At 44.2% G+C, this 16267-nt stretch overlaps 1 long non-coding RNA gene across 1 annotated transcript in view; it reads left to right on the plus strand.

The window, feature by feature from the left end:
* Positions 1-8223: 8223 nt before the first annotated feature.
* LOC146861342 (uncharacterized) overlaps positions 8224-16267 on the plus strand; it is a 117535-nt gene continuing 109491 nt past the window's right edge. The window contains exon 1 of the long non-coding RNA XR_014978948.1: positions 8224-8615. This is a non-coding gene — a long non-coding RNA (uncharacterized LOC146861342). The remainder of the gene's footprint in view (positions 8616-16267) is intronic.

Below are 16267 nucleotides of genomic sequence, written 5' to 3' on the forward strand. Positions count from 1 at the left end.
AACTATTTATTGCATGTCGTGCTTGAACCGACTGGCCTATCCTCTCTCATGAGTACGTTATTTTATAGAAAGAATGAATCCTTGAATGTCCAGAAGCATTTCAGAGAAGTGCTTGTATTCCTGTCCATGTTCCAACCACATTTCGCTCTCTACCTAACTACTCAAAATGTGATTCCTTGCTAATTCTTCTTTCCATACTTTGCTGGATATCAATTAAGATGCTCCACTCCAAATTTCGAAAGTTGCATGACAGTTTCATACTCTCTTTGTGCCACCACCTCCCCACTTATGATTTCTGGCAATCCTGATAGGCAATCTACCATCTGAATCATCCACCCATGCAAATATTCTTCATATTCCTGATATTGCTGCAAACATGAGACTAAGCCTGCCTCTCTGTAATTGGCTTCGTCTTTTCTGCCTGGTGTCTGCACATTTTAGGAAGCACCCCCGCTTGTTACATTTGTTTCATTGTTCGTCCAGAGCAGGGCACGACCCGCTCTGGGCCAAAGGTGTAGTTCTCCCACACACTGTAGCAAGTTCTTGTATTCACCTTTTCTTGCTTTCAGAATAAAACTCTCTTTCTCTGTTCAATCCGTAATCGCGTTTTTGCCACCTTTTTTCTTCTTTTCTATCCAACTCCTTGAACACTGACTGCATTGACCTCCTAGACCTAGAGGATTGCTGTGCTTATTGCATGCTATAAGGTAGGGTTGTGACAGTAGAACATTTTCCTCTATATGTTTTTCCTTCCATGGTCCTTATCTGCTACTCATTTCACTGGTTACATGTTGCAGCTAACTCTGTGAGAGACGTATTAAACTGATCTATGCTCTCATTTTCAGGTTATGTTTGTGTGCAAAATGTTTGTCTAATCGTGACCAAATCAATGAGTCTGCTCTTTATATGTGTGCAGGAGACAGAAAGTACTAGAACATTCTACATTTGGAATGTATGTAGATATCGACAAAAAAACTGATCTGAAGGCTGAGGACTATTCACAAGAACAAAGTGGCGAGAATCGCTTTCAATTTCCGGCTACGCACTTACATCACACCTGAAGGAGCTCCACTAGCTACCCATACAGAAATGAGCACAATTCAAACTCCTCGCCCACACTTTAAATGAACTAGACAACACTGGCTCAGAATACCTTCACAATCGCATCTGCTTTCACAAACCTTCGGGACACCTCCGCTCACCTGGGCTCTGACTTACACTCTTCCCACACGTGCAAAACCAGATACAGTGAAGCCTTCTCCAACATTGCTCCTAAAGTGTGGCAGCTGCAGCCTGTGCAGGTAAGAGCGGTGGGGCCGGGTGAGGGGGGATTTTGACGGACGATGAGGGAAAATTAAATAAATAATTAATTTTCTCTCGTCATCGTCTGTCGAAGTCCCCACCCACCCCACCGCTCTTACCTGCACGGGCCGCGGCTGAAGTGTGGAACAACCTACTGCCACACATAAAAGCCTCCTCCTCAGCTCTTAGAGTCCACAAGAAGCTGAAGACCTTGCTTTTCAAGTAGTCCTGCTAGGCCCTAGTTTGGATGGACTCACACCTGTGCCAAAATGACACACACTTTCATATCCCTTTGTTAGATTTGGGGGTCTCTAGTTGGCATAGGTAGGTACCTGTGACAAATAGGGACCCTTGTGTCTAGTCAGGGTAAGGGGGTACACTCCTAAAATAACCACTGCTCACCCCCTTGGTAGCTCGGCACGAGCAGACAGGCTTATCTCAGAGGCAGTGTGTAAAGCATTTGTGAACACATACAGTAATCAAGTGACAACACTACAGATGGACAGCACACAAGTTTTATATCAAAAATAAATATTCTTTATATAGATTTATGACAAGAACATAAACGACATAAATCCACAATACTGTTACTTTAAAATGGTAGAATTTAGCTTAGTTCTCTTAAGATGGTAAATGCGACACTCAGAGTTCAATGTACCTTAAGATAGGACACGCAGGCCAACAAAAGTGTTGCAAGGACGGTGATGCATTGAAGATCCGGCGCAAATAAACAAAGATGGCGCTTTCTTCTTGATGCAACACGCTTCCCGGTGATGCGTAGGGTCTGACAGGTAAACCAAACCATGGAATCACCAATTCATACATCATTTTACAATAGGGAGCACTTGCACTGTGGCACTGGACTGCAGTGGCACAGTGCCCAAAGCATCTAACACCAGCAAAAACACATGAGGCAACAGCAAAAATGGAAGGGAGACCCACGCCAAGGTGCCAGGTCTAACACCCTTCAACACAGTCACCGCAATCAGATTATGTAATATCACTGACATAGAATATACGTGTTTCCCTACCCTGTTTGCTAGAATCAGTTTATGAACTTAAGGACATTTTCATGAGACACACAGTCCCTGTACACTAGATTCTTTATGTCACTAGAAGCACTCCCAAAATATATTGTAATGCTACAACTACACTACCCAGACAAACTCAGGCTGGGGGCGGGGCGGGTGAAATGTCCACTCAACCCGTACAGCATGAGCTCCACAATTACCCTAAGCTGTTGGACTAACTGACACAGGTGACTTGCGTTAGGTAGGGTTCAAATTACCAGCATACTCCAGCAGAACTCTGGAAAAGGGCTGTCCCCGAAGAAAGACACCCACAAGTCAGTCCATAAACCCTTAAAGATGAGCACCATAAATACAACACTAGCAACAAAGAGTATGTGTTTGATCACTGTTGCATGTGGCATCTTCAGCCATTCCTGGCTTTCAGGCAATAAGGAGTGGCATGCTAGTAGTATTGAACCTTAACAATTACAAGTGCTAGCCAATATATAACGTACTGTGTTTGAAAAATGCAGGTTGACTTAAAGGCAGCTACACAGCATCTGGCTGCTTACCATGTGATAGGTTTAGAAAAGATACACCGGACTCACCGGGCTTTATACAAAGGTGAGGCCTTATTTACATCAAAATAGGGCAGTGTGGCGCCGCAAGCAATTTTGCTGTACCGTGCTGCGTCATTTTAAAAGCACAGGGATGCATCATATTTACAACAATATAATGCATCCCTGTGCTTTCCCATGCGCTGGTGCACAATTGGCTGCCATGCGCAGGAGCCCTTTGCACCATGGTGCAAGGCTGCCTGCGTTGCAGAGATGATTGTTTTTGCGCAGGAAGGGAAATCTTCCTGCACAAAAACAATTATTGATGGTGTTTTCTCTTTCTATGAGTGCTGCAGAATGCAGGATGCATAGAAAGAGGAAAAAACGAGGAGAAATAAAAGTATTTCTTCTCCTTATGCCTCCCCTGGGGAGCTGTAGGATTCTGACGCATTCCCAGTTTTACGCAATGTTGTAAATCTGCGAATTCTGCAGAATTCATGGGTGTTGCGTGGAACCTCCCGCAGCAACACCAGAGGCACACCCCTTTCATGCAAAGCGATGCGTGAAATGGGGCACATTTACACTGCCCTTAAAAGCCACGCAGGGGGGCTTTGCGTGGCCTTGAAAATATGAGCCATCACACTGCTCCGCTGGTACATCAAAAAATGTGACGCCCCTGCAGCGCAAGGGGCTTGTAAATATGCCCCGTGGTCCGGTGTATCTTTTTGATAGAGTGCCCACTATTCGCCACCCAAGAACCTTGGGTCTGCGCCATGTATGTTGGCTGTGAGTCCTAGGTTATGAAGCCCTAAACAAGGTGGATGGTGTTCTGTTATGGTTTTATTGACCAATGAAGAGAAGTAGATGTGGGATAAGGGCCTGAGCTGCCGTCTTTGGATTTGGGGAAGTAGGTTCGAGTCTCAATAGTCGTATCAACATCTTGTGTTTCTGGACAAATCACGTAATCTCTCGTGCCTACCAAAAATGAATGTGTAATGGAACTGGTGCTCTTGTAAAACTGCAACAACAACAAAAGTCAGAACCGGTCAATTTGTATCCCTTGCTGACCAGTAAATGTGCGCCTCACCACTAGCGGAACGAAACGTGACCCCCCCCCCCCCCCACCCACAAACTATATGGAAGGGCCCATCTCCGGACTCAGTCAGGACTTGTCACACCAGGGTACTGTGCCTGAGCTCGGCCCCCGCCCCCCACCCCCGCGGGGGCTGGGGGGCCTTTGTTACGCCACGGCGCCACAGTACAGATGCTGGGACAACCTCCAAGTAGGTGAGCGCTTTATACATCTCTCATTCATCTATGCCAACATTCAGCTTCTAGAGAAGAACTACTCTACTGTTTTTAGCCACAAATGTATGCCTTTTCCGCTCCTTCTACTCTATGTTTACTTTTTCAATGTTTGATTTGTCATGATAATGACGTGCTGTGTATTCAATTTCAAATGTGGGGTGAGTTTACACCCCAACCAAACGCACAGCTGAACTCGCCTGTCTAGGCCATTATTCTGTTTTCCAAATCATCCGTATTTTTGCCATAGTAATCAACTCTTCAACCACTTTTAACCGATCATTTTAATCCACTTATTTCACCATTTTGTTTCCACACGCGGAATGGATTTGCAAATTTACAAGTTTTCACGTGCTTAAGCTGGGCCATCCGAACCTCTTGCATAAAACACGAAAGAAGCAATTTCGTCTGAGGCAGTGTCGTTTATTTTTAAAAAAATACCCAATGCATTTCGGGCCGCTGGTGCCCTTCTTCAGGGGTTACTGAAAGAACAAGTAAAATAACCAATATTACCGTTAACATTTACGACAACATCAATGCTGCTACATTAATGTACAATCAAACTTGAGGCTCATGTGATTTAACGTGCTTTACGTTGATTCATACATTAAAACTAAACATCTTTGAACTTCTCATCCTTATTCGAACTAATTAAAAATGACGGGATTCTAACATATTGACGCGCTCGATTTTCCCCATGCTACTCTCTAGACAAAGCATCTATATAATCCCCAGTCCCTTATACGGAAGTACCTGTTGTTAAAACATTGCATATTTCTGTAAAGCGCAATAGCGCTGTTCATTTTCATTACGTTCCGTACCTGCTACTGCCAATTCAAAACAACCATCTTCGTTTCTTGACTAGCGAATCATCATGACCATGATGTTAACACCCCTTATTTAAACCAGTACCCTCCTCCCTCATTGGTCTAGTGCATGCTTATTTCCCGCCAATGAAAGTCTATAAAACCCTTTGTAATCGAAAAACTACTTATCCCACAACCCATTACGGTTGTAGGAACATACTCCAAATATCAGAATCACATGTCTTTTTTTCAAAAAACCTCCAAAAAGTTGTATTTTGTATGGAAAAACATATATCATTTGTTGGTCGTTCAAGTATTCCAGTTCATATTGTTCAACACCATCTTCTGAGACGAACCACGATGTCTCGCCAGCCGTGTGGAATCGCACAATGTCCATACTCCATCTTTACTTAAGTTTTTAATTATAACTTTTCTTACGGGTGCTTTCCCAGGATAGGGCATCAATTTCAACAAGAATTATCAAAGAAGGGATGCACACCTTTTCATACTGTTTATATCGAAGTTTGTCCAATGTTCAATCTGCATTGCGTGCAGCTTGGATAGGTGCCATGCCCAACAGACACCTGCGTTAGATACATTGTGCGATTCCACACGGCTGGCGAGACATCGTGGTTCGTCTCAGAAGATGGTGTTGAACAATATGAACTGGAATACTTGAACGACCAACAAATGATATATGTTTTTCCATACAAAATACAACTTTTTGGAGGTTTTTTGAAAAAAAGACATGTGATTCTGATATTTGGAGTATGTTCCTACAACCGTAATGGGTTGTGGGATAAGTAGTTTTTCGATTACAAAGGGTTTTATAGACTTTCATTGGCGGGAAATAAGCATGCACTAGACCAATGAGGGAGGAGGGTACTGGTTTAAATAAGGGGTGTTAACATCATGGTCATGATGATTCGCTAGTCAAGAAACGAAGATGGTTGTTTTGAATTGGCAGTAGCAGGTACGGAACGTAATGAAAATGAACAGCGCTATTGCGCTTTACAGAAATATGCAATGTTTTAACAACAGGTACTTCCGTATAAGGGACTGGGGATTATATAGATGCTTTGTCTAGAGAGTAGCATGGGGAAAATCGAGCGCGTCAATATGTTAGAATCCCGTCATTTTTAATTAGTTCGAATAAGGATGAGAAGTTCAAAGATGTTTAGTTTTAATGTATGAATCAACGTAAAGCACGTTAAATCACATGAGCCTCAAGTTTGATTGTACATTAATGTAGCAGCATTGATGTTGTCGTAAATGTTAACGGTAATATTGGTTATTTTACTTGTTCTTTCAGTAACCCCTGAAGAAGGGCACCAGCGGCCCGAAATGCATTGGGTATTTTTTAAAAAATAAACGACACTGCCTCAGACGAAATTGCTTCTTTCGTGTTTTATGCAAGAGGTTCGGATGGCCCAGCTTAAGCACGTGAAAACTTGTAAATTTGCAAATCCATTCCGCGTGTGGAAACAAAATGGTGAAATAAGTGGATTAAAATGATCGGTTAAAAGTGGTTGAAGAGTTGATTACTATGGCAAAAATACGGATGATTTGGAAAACAGAATAATGGCCTAGACAGGCGAGTTCAGCTGTGCGTTTGGTTGGGGTGTAAACTCACCCCACATTTGAAATTGTATCTAACGCAGGTGTCTGTTGGGCATGGCACCTATCCAAGCTGCACGCAATGCAGATTGAACATTGGACAAACTTCGATATAAACAGTATGAAAAGGTGTGCATCCCTTCTTTGATAATTCTTGTTGAAATTGATGCCCTATCCTGGGAAAGCACCCGTAAGAAAAGTTATAATTAAAAACTTAAGTAAAGATGGAGTATGGACATTGTGCGATTCCACACGGCTGGCGAGACATCGTGGTTCGTCTCAGAAGATGGTGTTGAACAATATGAACTGGAATACTTGAACGACCAACAAATGATATATGTTTTTCCATACAAAATACAACTTTTTGGAGGTTTTTTGAAAAAAAGACATGTGATTCTGATATTTGGAGTATGTTCCTACAACCGTAATGGGTTGTGGGATAAGTAGTTTTTCGATTACAAAGGGTTTTATAGACTTTCATTGGCGGGAAATAAGCATGCACTAGACCAATGAGGGAGGAGGGTACTGGTTTAAATAAGGGGTGTTAACATCATGGTCATGATGATTCGCTAGTCAAGAAACGAAGATGGTTGTTTTGAATTGGCAGTAGCAGGTACGGAACGTAATGAAAATGAACAGCGCTATTGCGCTTTACAGAAATATGCAATGTTTTAACAACAGGTACTTCCGTATAAGGGACTGGGGATTATATAGATGCTTTGTCTAGAGAGTAGCATGGGGAAAATCGAGCGCGTCAATATGTTAGAATCCCGTCATTTTTAATTAGTTCGAATAAGGATGAGAAGTTCAAAGATGTTTAGTTTTAATGTATGAATCAACGTAAAGCACGTTAAATCACATGAGCCTCAAGTTTGATTGTACATTAATGTAGCAGCATTGATGTTGTCGTAAATGTTAACGGTAATATTGGTTATTTTACTTGTTCTTTCAGTAACCCCTGAAGAAGGGCACCAGCGGCCCGAAATGCATTGGGTATTTTTTTAAAAATAAACGACACTGCCTCAGACGAAATTGCTTCTTTCGTGTTTTATGCAAGAGGTTCGGATGGCCCAGCTTAAGCACGTGAAAACTTGTAAATTTGCAAATCCATTCCGCGTGTGGAAACAAAATGGTGAAATAAGTGGATTAAAATGATCGGTTAAAAGTGGTTGAAGAGTTGATTACTATGGCAAAAATACGGATGATTTGGAAAACAGAATAATGGCCTAGACAGGCGAGTTCAGCTGTGCGTTTGGTTGGGGTGTAAACTCACCCCACATTTGAAATTGTATCTAACGCAGGTGTCTGTTGGGCATGGCACCTATCCAAGCTGCACGCAATGCAGATTGAACATTGGACAAACTTCGATATAAACAGTATGAAAAGGTGTGCATCCCTTCTTTGATAATTCGTGCTGTGTATTCAGGCATTGGTCAACTTTTACAACATTGTTTTCTTCGCTCCCAGGTGAAATACCCCCAAGTCCAAATCAGATATTCAAAAGGCAGAATACAGCTTTTCCCCCTTTTCCTGCGCCAACGCCCTCCGCCCCGCCCCGCCCCCTCCCCCTAAAAAATGAGTGATCTCAGATGTTGTTTTCCGTGAGAGCTGGGAAAGAAGACGAATTCCTAAAGTCTGAGGGGCAGCATGAGAGGGGGCTGTTCGCAGGCTAATACATCCCCTGTGCTCTAAGAGGGGGGTCCCTCCACCCTTATTGCCCCTCCCAGTTCAAAGACTCCGGGAGGACCAGCCCTGCTCGTGCACACTCGAGACCGACTGACTGCCTGACAAGTCCCACCGCTCTGCACGCGCAGGTCGAACTAACTTCGAGGACCCCCCGGCGCGCAGGACCCAAGACCGCCAGGACCGCTAACTCCGAGGACCGCAGCCGCCCAGCATCTCCCGGCATCATGGAGCAGTCCCAGCGCAGCTTCCCCTCCTACCTCGCCCTCTCCATCTTCAACATGCTCTGCTGCTGCTTCCCCCTCGGGCTGGTGGCCCTCATCTGCTCCCTCAGAGTAAGTTGCACTACTTTCTCCGTTGTGTCTTTTCCTGCTTCTGCAGAGACGGAAGAACCGTGGCAGGTGGCACATGAATTGTGCAACAATGTAAAATAATATTAATTCATACATGAATAAATTGAGCACAGTGGTTGTATTTGCTCCGGAATAAGGATGCGTTTTAATGCGCATCGCCAAGTTTCAGGGTCTTTCGCTTTGTGCGTGATCGTAAAAAACTGTCATTTGCTTAGGGTGACCAGATCTTGTGACCCCAAAACCGGGACATTTCGCAAAAATAAAGGAAGAACTACCATTTGACATCAACGAAGTGGCAAAGAATAACAGCTCTCAACAACATGGAAACACAGAAGGGGCACTAAGCAAATAAATAAAATGTATTTTTTTTTAAACCAGCATCATACCTGTTAATAAAAGTTCTTATTTATAACAGCTACTAACTAGCCCTGCTTTGGAACACCTAAAAAAAATGCCGCTCACTGTTTTCATTTAACTCTCTCTAAAATCCGGGACGTGAGCCAAATATGCCGGGACAGATGTTGAAATTCGGGACGCCTGGTTATCCTATATTTACTACTCCACTTTTTAACTGTGCAAGCTGCAGCCACAGATGGTGCTAAAACGTCTATCTTCTTGTTAGCGTCGTTGCACGCGCAAACGAGTGGCAAAGTCTGGCGGTAGGAGGCATCAACGCCTTCACTTCTGCACAATCAGCAAAAAAAGACGCACAATTAATGAGGGCAGTTGTTGCCTCAGTCGAAAGCGCGAATTTGTTTTGCGCAGCATCTTTAATCTGGCGTCGTATACTCTTTCTTTGATGTATTTAACCTGACTGACTGGTCTACCTTCCTATGGCGCAGTAATCTTTTTTTTAACGCGCAGTGTCCCTGGTCCGTCTCCTCACTCGTCTGTTGTGGTGCATCGCTTCTGACTTGGCACAGTCTGTTCTGTCTTGCAGCGGTTCCCGTGTCGGGCGCTGTCTCCCTCCTCTGGCGGAAACGCCCTCGTGTGGTGTCGCCTCCAGCCCGGCGACCTCCCCCTTCTGGTAAAACGTCACTTTTTAAAATGCAACAATTTTTAATGCATAGCTCCGTCAAAGTCGGCTCAGTGTTCTTGCATTTCTGGTAAAAATAAATAAATACATGTACGAAGGTTCTTTAAATCCCTTCTGCTAGTGCGGGACTATGGCTGATAATGCCCTCTTTATTTAGGAAGGAAAACTCCTCCTACCAACGATGTGTATTATTCTGGAGTCCCGTGGATAAAATAAAAACAGATCAAACTGCCTTCACTTTTCAGGATCATTTCAATCTGTTGCGCCCTAAAAGAGGCGGTGTCATGGGCGTCAATCCTCTAAAATGCTAGGGGCAGCAGAAATGATATCACATGCCCACTCTTTGATCCAATGACATCACAGGAAATGACAGCACATGATATTTGACACTGAATCGTCCCAGATAGTGATGTCATGTGAACTTAATGCTGATGACATCACAATAACTGGCAATGCAGAAGTTAGGAGCTTCTTAAGCACAGTATGTAATAACACAACAGCTGCTGACATAGATAAATGTCCCTTTTATTTACCACCTACATTTTAAATAGGGTGCTGATATGATAGCAACAATGTGTTTTTTTTTAGAGGAGAATATATAGTGCCAACCCCCCCCCCCCCGCCCACACACACACACACACACCCACACACAAAAAACAGCACCAGGAAGCCAAATTAAGTATACCACAAACTTTTGTGATTGAATGGCTCCTGGTCGGTGGTGCTCGGCACAGGCACTTAATTGTCAACACCAGCACTTATGACAGTGTGCCACATGGTGGCGCTGTTTGTCTTATTTAGAGATTAGCACAACAGTTGTTTATTCATTCAATACCATTCAATATACATTTAAGGTGGCTAATTCCGCTAATGGTTTAGGTTCCGGGAATGGGAACAGTCTGAACTGTCACACATGCCCGAGGATGATGATTAGTGGTTGTTTTGGTTCTCTCATTGGCAGCGCTGGCATGAGCAATGGGTGGTGCAAGGTGCAGTGGACCCCTGACGACAGTCCTGGCACTCTTAATTGTTTTACAAAAAAAGCACTGCTTCTAGTGTCTAACCCAAGCATAAAATGTACAAGATGAAAAAAAAATAGTTACAAAACAATAGCAGTGTGTACATGTTTATTATCACTCACTAAAGCACAAAGGTAAAATTTCTATTCAAACACATCATTTTCTATGAGTTTGTAAGAATGAAAATCTGCAACATCTTGTTTAATTTTTTTTTTTTTATTATTTACTTTCCTAATTTTATTAGGCAGAGTATACTTTGAACTGCTGTGCGTGTTTGCTTTGCAGAGTTAAGTGTTTAATACCCGATGTCACAGGTGGAGCAGCAGAGAGTAAGCAGTGCACATCACAGCAACTGTTTACCTTCTGTTCTTGGCATTGCTTTGCCTTTACTGAAGCCAGAGGCCACAAAGGCAGTGCCAGGGGTCGTCCGGGGCAAGCCAGGGGCCACTGAGAGACTGCACACGATAAAACTTTAAACACCCGAAGGTTGCTGCCTTTAGTGCTCAAGGAGGCAGACACAAGAGTGGGGTAAGGTTGATCGGGAGGGGAGGCAATGTGATAATGGCAGGGCAACTGGAATTATGCGGCAGTCGAGCACCAAATTATACATCAGGTCTGACTAAATTATGCAGCAAGAAAATGCAAATTATGGGGCAAAATGTGGCTCTTTTTTATAGTGTTGCTTCATTATTTTTTATTTTTTTACATATAGTGATACTGTCAGGGCAAAGTTCATATTATTAGTGCCAGTTTAACATCCATATGCAGAAATACACAACTGAAAGATGATGACCAGTTAACCTTTGCAAAGGGGCATCCATTTCACGCAAACAGGGAGTCACATTTTTAGTCACTTTTGATCTGTTTGAGCTGGAATTTTTGTTGTTGTTAAAATCCGCAGATTATGCAGCAGGTGATGTATTATGTGACAAATGCTGCAACCCATACCTATGCTAAAAAAGCTGCGGCTGCAGAATCGCATAATTTTAACAGTCCTGGCTACGGGCAATGGTTAAAAAGAGAAACAGAGGCATGGGAAGGGAGTGATAGAGGCAGGAAAGGTGTGGTAATGGGTTAGGGATGGTGGGAGGGTAGGCAGGATGTCATGTGGCTGCAATTAGAGCTGGGATGTAGTAAAAAGGCTTGAGAGTTTTCCGAGAGAGGTTCAGGAAGTGGTGGGGCCTGGACGGGATAGTAACTAGAGATGGGGTCGGGAGGAGGCACTGACAAAGTGGGCCGGGTCCAAGATTTCACAAACAGCAGCACAGATATCTGCTGTCTCCATTTCCCCCCATGGCCTTCGGTGATTTGTCAAATCACACTCTCTTGAGTTAGGCATCTCTGCAATACTCTAGCTAGGGACCTTCCAAATGCCAAAGGCCACTAGGGTACCTTCTCTGTAGCCTTCAGTGCCAGAGAATCTCCCAGGTGGCCCTTCTGTGTACCAGTCAAGCCCTGATACATCAGGAGGGACCTTCTCTGAAACTCCAAAGCCCTGATGGTCCTGGGAGGGGTCTTCCTAGTAGCACTTCACGAGGAACCATCCCCAGTCCTAATACCCATGTAGATAGGGTGACCAGAATTTTTAAGCAAAACAACGGGACATTTCACAAAAATAGAAGAAGGACTATAATTTTATGTCAAGCGAGCGCACAGAATGACAGCGCTCATCCGCAGATAATTACAAAACTGGCCGTAAGAACATACATAAGATGCCATTTTTAAACCCAGTAGCTTGCCTGTAAATTAAATAGCTTTCTTGGAACAACTGCTAACTATCCCCGCTTTGTAAAACATCAAAAAAACACCTCCCCCGTTTTTAGTCGACCGCTCCAAAAACCGGGACATGAGCTAAATTTCTCGAAATCTGTCCGGACAGCTGGTGGAAAACGGGGACCTTCCTGGCAAATCCGGGACGCGGCGGACGCCTGGTCACCCTACATGTAGAGAACTTCCCTGTTACAAACAAGCTCGACTGGCCGCAGCTCTCCGTCTGTGATCCGTACGCCCTGATGTCAGTAGCAGGGACCCTCTCTAAAGATCTCTGGATTGGCCCTTTCTTCAAACGTCACTCGGATGCACCACATCCGTTAAAGTGAAATCGGATGTCACACGAAGTGATTTTTGCAACACGGAAGGACCTTCTCTGTATCATTCAAGCCACAATTACCAATGCGACTTGGAAGTGTATTCTCTGTAACACTCGGGTGACGTACCTTCTCTGTAACTCTCTGGTGCCCTGCTCCCATGCAGAGATTCCTGTGTACCAAGTGATTACATTTGTAATCGGCAGCCTCATTGACAGCAGGGTTCACGACACCCTTAAACACTTAGACTTCACCCCTCTATTAAAGGCGGGAGGTTCCTCACATCTAAACAGCTACTGCCCTATTGAAAGAATTAATGGATCTAGAACATTATTGAAATCAGTTGCATATGGACTCAAACAACCCTCTCGACAAACACCAACCTGGCTATAAGCCAAAACACCCTGAAACTGCCCTGTCCAACCCGTGGGATGACCTCCTGTCACTGTTTGACCTATCAGGTGCATTTGACAAATCAGACCACAACCCTCTGCTCCACAGGCTCCCAATGGTGGTCAACACCTCTAGCAAGGCCTCCAGAGAGTTCACTTCCTCCGGAAACAGCGAGACTGAGCTGTTCATCCGCCCTTGTGCACAGCGTCAAATGAGGAGGACTATAGGCCCTCCAGTTATCCCTCGCCTCCTCTTCAACATATTTTTAGAACCTTTAATAAACTAACACAGGGATGAGCATTAAAGGAACTTCCTCCCTAACCAATTTCAAATTAAAAAAGTGATTGCCTCACCAGCATCAAAGCCTAAAACTTGCCTAGGAATAAAAGACTTCAAAGAGAAAGTTCGGATGCTAGGTCCAGCACACCTCCCCAAAATCTTTCAATCAATCAATCAGGGTCCGTATAGGGCGCAGCTAATCACCCGTTAAGGTCCCAAGTCGCGGGGGTGGGGGGGGGGGCTGCAGTTAAATCGAAGAGCTTGAGGCAGGGCCGAACTGGCAGTAGCGGGCACCGGGCGTTTCCGCAGTGGGCCGCCAGGGTGGGGGCCGGCTTTGGGCTCCTGTGGGCCATTTTGGTTACTGTGGGCCGCTATAGCAAAATCGGCTGAAACCGGCCCTAGCAAACAGCTCAGCGAGCAGTTTGCCAGGGTCGGTTTCGGTTCCACGTTAGGCCCTGGCTTGAGGTCCTTCCTGAATTGAGCCAGTAAAGGTGACTGCCTAAGAGCTGGAGGTAGAGAGTTCCAGGTCTTCGCAGCGAGGTAGGGGAAAGATCTTCCTCCGGGCGAGGCCTTAAATATCATTGAATATTAGTCCCACCTTCCACTTCTTTAAAAATCGTTCTTATCAAAATTAAAGTGCTGAATTGGAAGTGATTTGGGATGCTAATCTCAGCATGAATTTGCTATGGTAAAACATCATTCCCCCAAATCAGACTGCAGAGCCTCTCCCGCCTATCAATATCACGTGATGATTGTTGGAGTCCTGGCCAACTTAAGGCTTGACTACTGTAACACTTTGCAACATGGCCTGCATCATACCAAATCAGTGAGCTTCAGAGGGCTCAAAGTGCATCAACGAGTTTGATCTTTCTTCTAAAAAAAAAGAAATCCTGTACCACCACATCTCAAAAGTAGGTCAGAGCGTAATTTCCACTGCGTTATGCACGTTACACAAAATTCCAGAAATTAAACTATAACTCACGTTGCGTAATTATGCACCGTTCATGGCAAAATTTAGAGCGAGCAATCGGAATCAACGTGAATGACTAGAAATCTAGTGACTGCTGTTTGCGGCATTCTTGTTTTTGTGATATTTTATTATGTGAACTGTCTTTCACATCTAAAATTGACAAATGCCTATTTTGTATTTTGTGTAACTATGTGTTCTTTTTTTTCTAATTTACGCAAATTTCACACACCATTACTCAAAATTCTATCGTCATGCCCGGTTAAGGACCATATAATATTCATAATCTAACATATTTGTAAAGCACTCATTCACCCCAAGGGCATCTTGGCATTGAATTAGAGCTGTATGGTGTTCACTTTACCAACCTCCTCAGGCTTCTGAAATGCCTGAACAGACCCTCCAGGAATTGAACCTGTGACTATGAGATAAGGCACACCAGGGGCTGCTCCTCCCCTACAGTGGAGGAGCGCCTCCCCACTGCTTTCTCGCAGTGTGAGAAGCAGAAACATAAAATGGTAATAACTTTTAAGTTAATACCATTTTAGGTTTGCTTTGCGCATTGCGGGCGGGTGGGCGGGGAAGCTCTGCTCTTTGAGTAAGGCAGTGGAGGAGTGGTTTGTCCACTCCTGAGTGCGCAAAGACTGTTTGGTCGGCCCTCTTGGGCCGCCCTAACCAGTCATGTGCACTCTGCTCTTCTCCATGCAGGCTGCATTGCACTCACTAGACCCTGGCTGGGCGCCGTTCCGACCAATCACAATGCTGCTTTCAGCATTGTGATTGGCTTAGGGGAGGGAGCCACGCTGCCTGCCTCCTGTTCCTGTTGGAGGCAGGAGAGCAGGAGCAGAGAAGACACGGGACCCGGCGGAAAGGCACGTTTAATATATATATTTTTTATTTCCCCGCGATACCCTCATGACACCCTCCATGAATCCCATCTCCGCGACCCCTCGTGCCCGCCCTCCCCACCCGCGAGCACTGCCGGCCGCCACTGAGGCACACATTCCTGCTGTGGATACATTAGTCCATTGAGACACAAGATTATCTTCCTTACCTGCCAGTGTGTCAAAGGTATACCCTTCAAATACCCGCAGAAAAAAAATTGAGCAATACACCCTGGTTGACAATCTACCTTCAGCAGATGAACATCTCCTGATTAAACCCAAAACAGATGAAAAGAACAGCCACACCCGATGATTCTCTGTGGAGACTCCCCCACCTTTGGAATCCCCAGCCCAGCAATAATTTGCCACACTTAATCCCTGATGATTTAGTTCAATCCCTGATGATGTAGTTCAAGTCGAGACTCAACACTCACTTATTCTAACACTGCTCTAGCTCTCTCCTTTTCCCATCCATGTATTTATTACTTATGTTGGTTTCCACTATGCATGTTTCTACATGCCTTTCTGTAGTCACTTTATTGTAGGGGTGTTCGAAATTTGCAATTTTTTCTTTAGTGTAATTGTGCAACATTTCAGGAAAATTTGCAAAATTGTAAAAAATGCAAATCTATCATGAAGTGCTATATTTTAGGGCAAAAGGTGTCCTTGTGTCAATGTTTGACGTGAAACTGTACTTTGCGCTAAAAAAAAAGCGAACAGAAACTTACGTTCTAGTTATTTGATTTGTTCCTGCGCTATCCTTTTGCCATATATAATGGTGTAATTACATGACATGGCATAATGGAACACTTTCAAGAATTTCATTTAACAAGCATAACGCAAAATTACTGAAAATATGTGAATTATGCTGGCTTAATTTAAGTTTCGCCTGGGCCTACTTTACTGGTCGAGTCGTTCTATATAATCTATAGCATCGGTCCCCAACCAGTCGATGGCGAGCTGCCAATG

This window comes from Triturus cristatus, chromosome 3_1, assembly GCF_964204655.1.
Source record: "Triturus cristatus chromosome 3_1, aTriCri1.1, whole genome shotgun sequence".
NCBI classification, from domain to species: Eukaryota; Metazoa; Chordata; class Amphibia; order Caudata; family Salamandridae; genus Triturus; species Triturus cristatus.